The sequence below is a fragment of the Loxodonta africana genome, chromosome 1, assembly GCF_030014295.1.
Source record: "Loxodonta africana isolate mLoxAfr1 chromosome 1, mLoxAfr1.hap2, whole genome shotgun sequence".
NCBI lineage: Eukaryota > Metazoa > Chordata > Mammalia > Proboscidea > Elephantidae > Loxodonta > Loxodonta africana.
The window spans coordinates 79,807,671-79,817,220 of NC_087342.1; the positions used below are offsets into that span (position 1 = coordinate 79,807,671).

A 9,550-nucleotide genomic window follows, 5' to 3' on the forward strand; every position below is an offset into this window, starting at 1 on the left:
TTACCGGGAAAATGCAAAATAGTACAGCTACTTTGGAAGATAGCCTAGCAGTTTCTTACAAAGCTAAATGTAGACTAACATAAACATGTTGTTGTCAGATGCTGTGGAGTCAGTTCTGACTCATAGTGACCCTATGTACAACAAAATGAAACGCTGCCCAGTCCTGTACCATTCTCACTAGCATTGTTATGCTTGAACCCATTGTTGTAGCCACTGTGTCAATCCGTCTTGTTGAGGTTCTTCCTCTTTTTCCCTGACCCTCTACTTTACCAACCATGATGTCCTTCTCCAGAGACTGGTCCATCCTGATAACAGGTCCAAAGTACGTGAGATGAGGTCTCCCCATCCTTGCTTCTAAGGAGAATTCTGCCTGTACTTCTTCCAAGACAAATTTGTTTGTTCTTCTAGCAGTCCATGGTATGTATATTCAATATTCTTCACTAACACCATAATTCAAAGGTATCAATTCTTTTTCAGTCTTCCTTATTCATTGTCCAGCTTTCACATGCATATGAGGCAATTGAAAACACCATGGCTTGGGTCAGGTGCCCCTTAGTCCTTATGGTGAAATCTTTGCTTTTTAACACTTTAAAGAGGTCTTTTGCAGAAAATTTGCCCAGTGTAATGCATTGTTTGATTTCTTGACTGCTGCTTCCATGGGTGTTGGTTGTGGATCCAAGTAAAATGAAATCCTTGACAGCTTTAATCTTTTCTCCATTTATCATGATGTTGCTTATTGATCCAGTCGTGAGGATTTTTGTTTTCTTTATGTTGAGGTGTAATCCATACTGAAGGCTGTGACCTTTGATCTTCATCAGTAAGTGCTTCATGTCCTCTTCATTTTCAGCAAGGAAGGTTGTGTGGTCTGCATATCACAGGTTGTTAATGAGTCTTCCTCCCATCCTGGTACCACCTTCTTCTTCATGTAGTCTGGTTTCTTGGATTATTTGCTTAGCATATGGTTTGAATTAGTATAGTGAAAGGATGCAACACTGACACAAACATTTCTTTACTTTGAACCACGCATTATCCCCCTGTTCTGTTCAAACGAATGCCCCTTGGTCTATGTAGAGAGGTTCCTTATGAGCATAATTAAGTGTTCTTGAATTCCCATTCCTCACAATGTTATCCATAATTTGTTATGATTCACATAGTTGAATGCCTTTGCATAGTCAGTGAAGCACAGGTAAACATCTTGTATTCTTTACTTTCAGCCAAGATCCATTTGACATAAGCAATGATATCCCCCCTTCCACGTCCTCTTCTGAATTTGGCTTGAACTTCTGGCCGTTCCCTGTTGATGTACAGCCGCAACTTCTTTTGAATGATCTTCAGCAAAATTTTACTTGTATGTTGTATTATGACATTGTTCAATAATTTCTGCATTCTGCTGGATCACTTTTCTTTGGAATGGGCACAAATTTGGATCTCTTCCAGCTGGTTGGCCTGGTAGCTGTCTTCCAAATTTCTTGGCATAGATGAGTGATCACCTCCAGCACTGCATCTGTTTGAAACATCTCAGTTGGAATTTTGTCAGTTCCTGGAATCTTGTTTTTCGCCAGTGCCTGCAGTACAGCTTGGATCTCTTCCTTCAGTAGCATAGGTTCTTGATCATATGCTACCTCCAGAAATGGTTGAATGTTGATCAATTCTTTTTGGTACAGTGACTTTATGTATTCTTTCCATCTTCCTTTGATGTTTCATGCACCATTTTTTAGTTTCCCTATAGAATTCCTCAATATTGCAACTTAAGCCTTGAATTTTTCTTCAATTCTTTCAGCTTGAGAAATGCTGAGTGTGGTCTTTGGTTTTCGTTTTCTAATGCCAGGTCTTTGCACATTTTACTATAATACTTTACTTTGACTTCTTGAGCCACCCTTTGAAATCCTTTGTTCAGCTCTTTTATTTCATTATTTCTTCCTTTCACTTTAGCTACTCTGTTCAAGGGCAAGTTTCAGAGTATCTTCTGACATCCATTTTGGTCTTTTCTTTCTTTCCTCTCTTTTTTAATGACCTCTTGCTTTCTTCATGTATGATGCCCTTGATGTCATTCTGGAACTTGTCCAGTCTTTGGCCATTCATGTTCAATGTGTCAAATCTATTCTTGAGATGGTCCATCATATGTCTGTCACTTTGTCATACTGTAGTATTGTATGTTGCCAGGACACTGGAAACTTTGCCACTGGTATTTCAAATACCAGCAGAGTCACCCTTAGGGGACAGATTTCACCTGAGCTTCCAGACTGATACAGACTAGAAAGAAGGACTTGGCAGTGTTCTTCTGAAAAAATTTGCCAGCGAAAACCTATGACTAGCAGCAGAACATTGTCTGATATAGTGGTGAAAGATGAGCCTCTCATGTTGGAAAAAGAAGGCACAAAAAATACGACTGGGAATAAACTGCCTCCTCAAAATACAGTCGACCTTAATGATGGGAATGGAGTCAAGCTTTCAGGACCTTCATTTGCTGATGTGGCACAACTCAAAATGAGAAGAAACATCTGCGAACATTCATTAATAATTGGAATGTGGAATATAGGAGGCATGAATTTAGGAAAATCGGAAGATGTTAAAATTGAAATGGAATGCATAAAGGTCAATATCTTAGGCATTAGTGAGCTGAAATGGACAGTATTGAACATTTTGATGTGGACAATCATATAGTCTACTATGCTGGGAATGACAATTTGAAGAGGAATGCGGTTGCATTCTTCATCAAAAAGAATATTTCAAGGTCTATCCTTAAGTACAATGCTGTCAGTGATAGGATAATATCCATATGCCTACAAGGTAGAACAGTTAATACAACTGTCATTCAAATTTATGGACAAACCACTAATGCCAAAGGTGAAGAAATTGAGGATTTTTACCAGTTTTTGAGTCTGAAATTGATCAAACGTGCAGTCAAGACACATTCATAATTACTGGTGATTGGGATGTGAAAGTTGGAAACAAAGAAGGATTGGTTGTTGGAAAATATGGTAATAGTAATGGTCCCGCAAATTGTGTGATAAAATTTTGAAAGACCAATTAACTCTTCAGTGCAAATACCTTTTTTCAACAACTTAAATGGCAACTATACATGTGGACCTCACCATATGCAATACACATGAATCAAATCAACTATATCTGTGGAAAGAGATGACGGTAAAGCTCGATGTCGTCAGTCAGAACAAGGCCAGGGGACGACTATGGAACAGGCCATCAATTGCTCCTATGGAAGTTCAAGATGAAGTTGAAGAAAATTAGAACAAGTCCATCAGGGTCAAATTACAGCCCATACAGACACATAGACATACATAAATATGTGATTCAGCTGTTGTGCATCTAGGTATTTACCTAGTGAAATAAAAGTTTATTTCCACCAAAAACCTGCTCACAAATGTTTATAGCAACTTTACTGATAATTGCCAAAAATTGGAAACAATCAGGATGTCCTTATATAGATGAATAAACAAGCTATGGCACACCATATAATGGAGTATTATTCAGCAACAAAAATAAGTGAGCTTTCAAGCTATGAAAAGTGGCGGAGTAATCTTGAATGCATATTGCTAAGGGAAAGAAGTTAGTCTGAAAAAGCTACATATTGTATTATTCCAAATACATGACATTCTAGAAAAGACAAAATTTTAGACAGTAAAAAGATCAGTGGCTGCCAGCAATTCAGAGAGGTTTGGAGGGATGAATAGTGGAGCACAGACATTTTTAGGACAGTGAAACTATTTTGAATGATACTGTCATGAGGGTTGCTTGACATTACACATACTGCTTTTACAGCATCAAACAGCCAAGACACCACCCAGTATTTACACACACATACACAGACACACAGGTAAACATATACACATTCCCATCAGTTTCGTGTGTGACACTCTAGTTTTCTCCTTAAGTGAAACCTACCACACACTGTTCCTTGTTCTTATTGTACAAATCCCCTGAGCCCACTGAAAGAACAAGTCTAACAGACAAATCATGTTCTGCTAATTTTGAAAAAGGCTCAGTGTTATTTTTATAAGTATTTGCAAAGGCTCGTATTTGTGCAAACTATGATTTTTTTTTTTTTTTTATGATGAGAAAAGGCTAACAGGCACTAGAAATCTGGTAGCAGGAAATGAATTTTTTATAAATATCTTCTTACGTAGTTTAAAGCATTGAGTTTCCACCATGATAAATGTCAGGGTTCTAGACCAGTCTTGGGGCAAGCTTACTTGTTTTCCACAAGTATCACTAATGAATTTCTAACCCCCAAATCTCAAAGTACATTTTTTCAGACTTTATTCACTCTCTACATGCAGGTGTTTACTGATCACTCATAAATCCAAGGCTGGAGACCAGAGCACTACCCGAGTTCACTGTGTAACATTCTTACAGGTGTGTTCCAAGATATCTTGAATCTCATACGAGTTTATCTTCTCCTTCTTCCAGGCTTTCCCCCATGCCCCTCCACCCACAATTTTTCAGAACTCCCTTTTCTGTACCTAATTATGTTTGAAAATGACTTAATTTTTTTCATGAATAAATGCTTCATTCACTTTTGTTCTTTAAATCCTGTCTATTTACCTTCTATCTTACTCTTATAATTCACTTTTTCTAAATCCTGAAGCTGCTGTTTCGTTCATCTCTTATGAATTCTGGACTGTTCGTAGGGCCCTTGAGTTACCTGATATCTCGAGTAGAAAAGACCCTTACAATGAAATGCAGAGTACATCACTATCGGGTTTTCTTTTGCCGTTGCTTTCCTACATCAGATCTGACACATATATTCTGATTGAGCAAACAGCAAATACAGTGAAGGCTTTTAGATGGCCAAAATATTAAATTTTTTACCTTTGTGCCCCAGGTTAAGTCAACTATTGAGGAAATCAAGAGCTGAAAATGGGGACTTGATTCTTTGACACCCATAATAGAAGACAGAGACTTTTAACAACTCAAGGTTTTGAAAAAGCCACCATGGAAAATTCTGTGGCTATCTATCCAACACATTTCCAATCCTCTGTCTTGACTTTCAAGCCCTGTAAAGAATCGGTATCCTCCACTGGTTCCTGAGCACCTCCTGCCTAAAGCAGCTGCTGATGCCTCTTACACGGACCAACACTACCCCAACACTCAAGGAGCATGAATCTCAGGTAGAGCACACGCTTTGCATGTATGTGGCCCTGGCTTCCATCCTCCGTACCTCTACACTTTTTCTCTGCTTCAACACTATTGAAAACCAATCTTGAAGGAATACAAATTCACTTCTCCTAATATTTTCCATTCATTTTCTGCACACATAGACAGAAAAAACACAACTCAATGGACTTCCTTGAATGCTCTTTCGTTTCTATGCTATGAGCTTCTATATCCCTTAAGGTGACTGTGACACTAGGAGTATGACAAAGAAGAACCAAATGCTAACAAAATCTCTTCAATCACCCAAAACAAAATCGTGCACATTAAGCTCCCATTTTGTACTACTATTAAAGAGAAAGACAGATGGGGAGGGGGAGGTGCTTGAAAGGGCCCTGCAGACAGTTTTTTTTTTTTTAAACAACTAATCCACAAAGCCCCCTAGTGACGCTCTCCACTGGGCTACTTTCAGATATGCAGGTGTCTAAATTATTTCAGGTCAAAACTGAGTGCCTAAGTTTCCTTCTCTTTGATTCTGTTTACCTTTATTCCTGATGAGGTGGCAGAGTGGTTAAGGTGATGGACTGCTAATCCGTTGTGCATTGCATGCGTGGGTTCGAATCCCACCCTCGTCGTTTCTTCTTTTCCCTACTTGTCGTGGGAGTAAGATTTGAAGCCATAGGCTGCACAGTGGTTAAGAGCTTGGCTGCTAACCAAAAGGTAAAAAGTTTGGATCCATCAGGCAGTCCTTGGAAACCCTGTGTGGCAGTTCTACTCTGTCCTATAGAGTCTCTCTGTGTTGTAAGTGACTCGACTGCAACAGGTTTGTTTGTTTGTTTTTGACTGCTGACAGGTGATCAGCGACGCCCAAGCAGTGAAACACATCCCTGGAATATCATCTTCCATTCGGCCAAGCACGGATTCTCCAGACAAACATCGCTTTCCCCTTGCTTTTCATAACCTCACTGTACATCCTTGGAGTCGTGGTGTTGTTCAGAGAAACTTGAATATGTTTTCCCAGGGAAAACCAGTTGTCGTCAAGTAGATTTTGTCTCAGGATGACCCCATATGTGTCAGAGTAGAGCTGTAATCTATAGAGTTTTAGTGATTTTTTGGAAGTAAATCACCAGGCTCCTCTGGGTGACTGGAACCTCCAGTCTTACAGTTAGCAGCAGGCAAGTTGTTAACTATTTAACTTCACCTTGGGACTTCTTCCCCAGGCAAAAACCGAACTCCAACTGCCCCATAGTATTTCTAGATAGCAGCTGATGGGCTGGAACTGCCTACCTTTTGCTCAGCAAGTAAGCTTTTCACCACTTGTGCTACCAGGGCTCCTTCCAGGGACAAAGGGAGTGGTTAAACCCTGGGGGATGAAAATCTCAACCACAGGCATGCATAAACCCCCCCCGCCCAAGCCCACCACCATTGAGTCGATTCCGATTCATACTGACCCCATACGGGTTCCAAGGCTGTAAATCTATGGAAGTCGACTTCCACATCTTTCTTCCATGGAGAACCACCAACCTTTCAGTGAGTAGTTGATCATCTTAACCAGTGCACCACAAAAAACCACCAAACCAATCACATTGCAGTTGAGTTGATTTCAACTCATAGTGACCCTCTTAAAAAAAAAAAAATAGCCAGTGTTAATTCAAATGGCTTCAGTTTGAAACTCCAAATTAGCTACTCCTTCTCTCCACACGGTCTTCATGGTATTATGGATTTGCGAGGCATCACACCAGGGTCCTGCACCTCCACTACTTCTGACTTTCAGAGAATTCTGGGCCAAGGATACAAAAGAGTAGAACTTGATAACTTGGCTAGGGAAATTTAGATCCACACAGAAAGAGAAAACTGACCCTAAGTGAAAAACAGTAAGTACATGGTGTCACGGACTGTCACTGTTCTTGCAAACACTGGAGTCCAAAACAGAGTTCAGGAAATCAAGTAGCAGTATTGTCTCTTGAAGCTGCAGCTCTGGTTCTGAGAACCACAAAGAAGCATGAGGAAGGCATGTTGGGGCTGAGCAAGAACAGCAGGCATATTAATCTTTTTTTTTTAACAGCCCACTCATGCTACTGGACAGGCATTCAAACCTCAGCCATTACAGAGGCTAAAAGAATAGAAGCTTCACCCTCTTGCCAATTTTTATGGTGTCGGTCAATGCACATATGAGTTTTAGGAGGTAATCGTTAATCATTGTGTCTTCTTTTGCCTTTAGTTTTCATCCTGATCTTTTTCTCAGATGTGAGAGGTTTGGAAACCCTGGTGGCATAGTGGTTAAGTGCTACAACTGCTAATCAAGAGGTCGGCTGTTCAAATCTGCCAGGCGCTCCTTGGAAACTCTACGGGGCAGTTCTATTCTGTCCTATAGGGTTACTATGAGTCGGAATCGACTCGCCGGCAGCGGGTTGTTTTTTTTTTTCCCTTTGGGTGAGGGGTTTGTATCTTCCCTAATATTGGAATACATTATTTGCCAACTCTTTGGTTCCTCTCCAGCACTAGTCATCTCCCTTAGCCTAACCTCCCTCGAATAACCGGCTGAGGCTCAGTTGGCACTGGGAAGTAGCTGACATAGGAGCTTGGAGGCAGGAAGAAATTACAAGATAACACGGTGAGTAACAAAGTCCAATACAGAGTTAAAAGAGAAGTAAATGTCTTATATCAGGATGCAGTGGTTCCGAAACCTGGGAAACTGCCTGAGAACTTCGTGAATATATGTATTCCTGACTCCACCTTTGTAGATCCCGAATAGACTGAGAATCACTGGATAGGGAAAGGATGGGATCTATATCATTGAAAAGTCTCCACAGATATTTCCATTTTTCAGCCATGTTTGAGAACTGCTAACCTAGGAGGCCGTGCTGAAGGAATTGGAGTGAACTGAGCCACGGAAAGTTTTTCTTTCACCCAGAGGAAGCATTGGAGACAGGATAAAAGGGGACAGGGAGAGGGAAGGTGAAGATGACACATTATGTGATGAAGAATATGAAAGGGAAGATAAGAGGAGGGAAGTGGGTGTGGGTGTGGGTGTGGAAGAACTAGAAGAGAAGGTGAAAGGTTTGGGACTAGGTCTTTAGAATGCACAAAATATGGATGGCCAAAGAAGTACTTTGAAACTACCGGGGTTGCCTATGTCCCTTCTGTTCTCTCTACAATGCAGGAAGTCAGAAAGTTTCCTTCCTCCTAAGGAAAATGGACTACTGGTGTTTTTCCAAAGGAACATGCAGCTCTTTTTGCTCAAGACTTCTGTGGTTTTAAGAGAGCTTAGCAGCTCTTTCCACCTCTGGAAATAATTTTTCAACTGTGGATGCTGGAAGACTTAAGGTTTCCTGAGAAACCCCTTTCCTCTGGATAGCATCCAAACACTTCACGGTTAACAAAGAGTTGGGATCACAGATCTCTGTGGTTGGGATCACAGATCTCCATGACTGGTGATTGGACCGACATTTTGCTGACCAGGAAGACCTGGTGGCATAGTGGTTAAGAGCTATAGCTGCTAACCAAAAGGCTGGCAGTTCAAATCCACCAGGCACTCCTTGGAAACCCTATGGGGCAGTTCTTCTCTGTCCTGTAGGGTCACTATGAGTTGAAATCCACTTGATGCAACAGGTTGTTGTTTGTTTGCTGACCAAGATTATGTGGGTAGGTGTGGAAGTGTAGGAGGAATGGGAAAAAGAAAATCAGTTAGAAACCTTCCTCCTGAAACTGCTATCTCTTCATTGACACAGGCACAGGTGAGGGAAAAAAGAAGACTCAAAAGGAATTTGTCCAACAGTCACTTCCCCCTACTTTCCATCTGTCTTTTTCTTTCCTACTTCTTAATAATAACGAGAAATTGTAGTAAAGGAGAACAGGTGGTCTGTGACACGGTGGGATGTTGTTGCTTCACCATCAGCAGGTCCTGAGTGAGCACTCTTTTACTCCAGTTCCTCCCTACGTCATTGTTCTTAAGCAGTTAGGTTGGGAGGCCCAAAGAGTGTCCGGAACTATGGTCCAAGAGAGTAATTATCAAGCAATTTATCCTTTCTGTGAGTAGGAAAAACACAAGAAAAGATATTCACCAAGAGAAAAATGGGAGAAGTCTGAAGCAAATCTGACCATATGCAAGTGCCAGTCAGTGAGAAAGGGAAATAACACTTGGAGGTACTGGGAATCGAACCCAGGGCCTCGTGCATGCTAAGCACGTGCTCTACCACTGAGCTATACCCCCTGCCACAAGAAAATTATGAGAACAGTTCATAATACTGACTTCCAGCATGGTTTGTAGGCATATTAAAAGGTCAGTTTTTGCAAGTCAAAATCCATTATGCTCAATTCTTGTGTTCCTGAATTGCATCAGGCCTCACAGCTATGCCAGGAAAATGAAAAAAAAAAAGCATTCCAACCAAATGACTCTGGGATCTGCCAACAGCCTTTGGCTTCTTCAAGGACTGCT

General features: G+C 40.9%; 2 non-coding genes across 2 annotated transcripts; one reads left to right on the plus strand and one right to left on the minus strand.

Annotated features, from left to right (window-relative positions):
* Positions 1–5,665: 5,665 nt before the first annotated feature.
* Positions 5,666–5,747, plus strand: TRNAS-GCU (transfer RNA serine (anticodon GCU)). The gene has a single exon. It is a non-coding gene; the product is annotated as a tRNA-Ser (tRNA).
* A 3,506-nt stretch (positions 5,748–9,253) lies between these two features.
* On the minus strand, positions 9,254–9,325 carry TRNAA-AGC (transfer RNA alanine (anticodon AGC)). The gene has a single exon. It is a non-coding gene; the product is annotated as a tRNA-Ala (tRNA).
* Between the last annotated feature and the right edge of the window lie 225 nt (positions 9,326–9,550).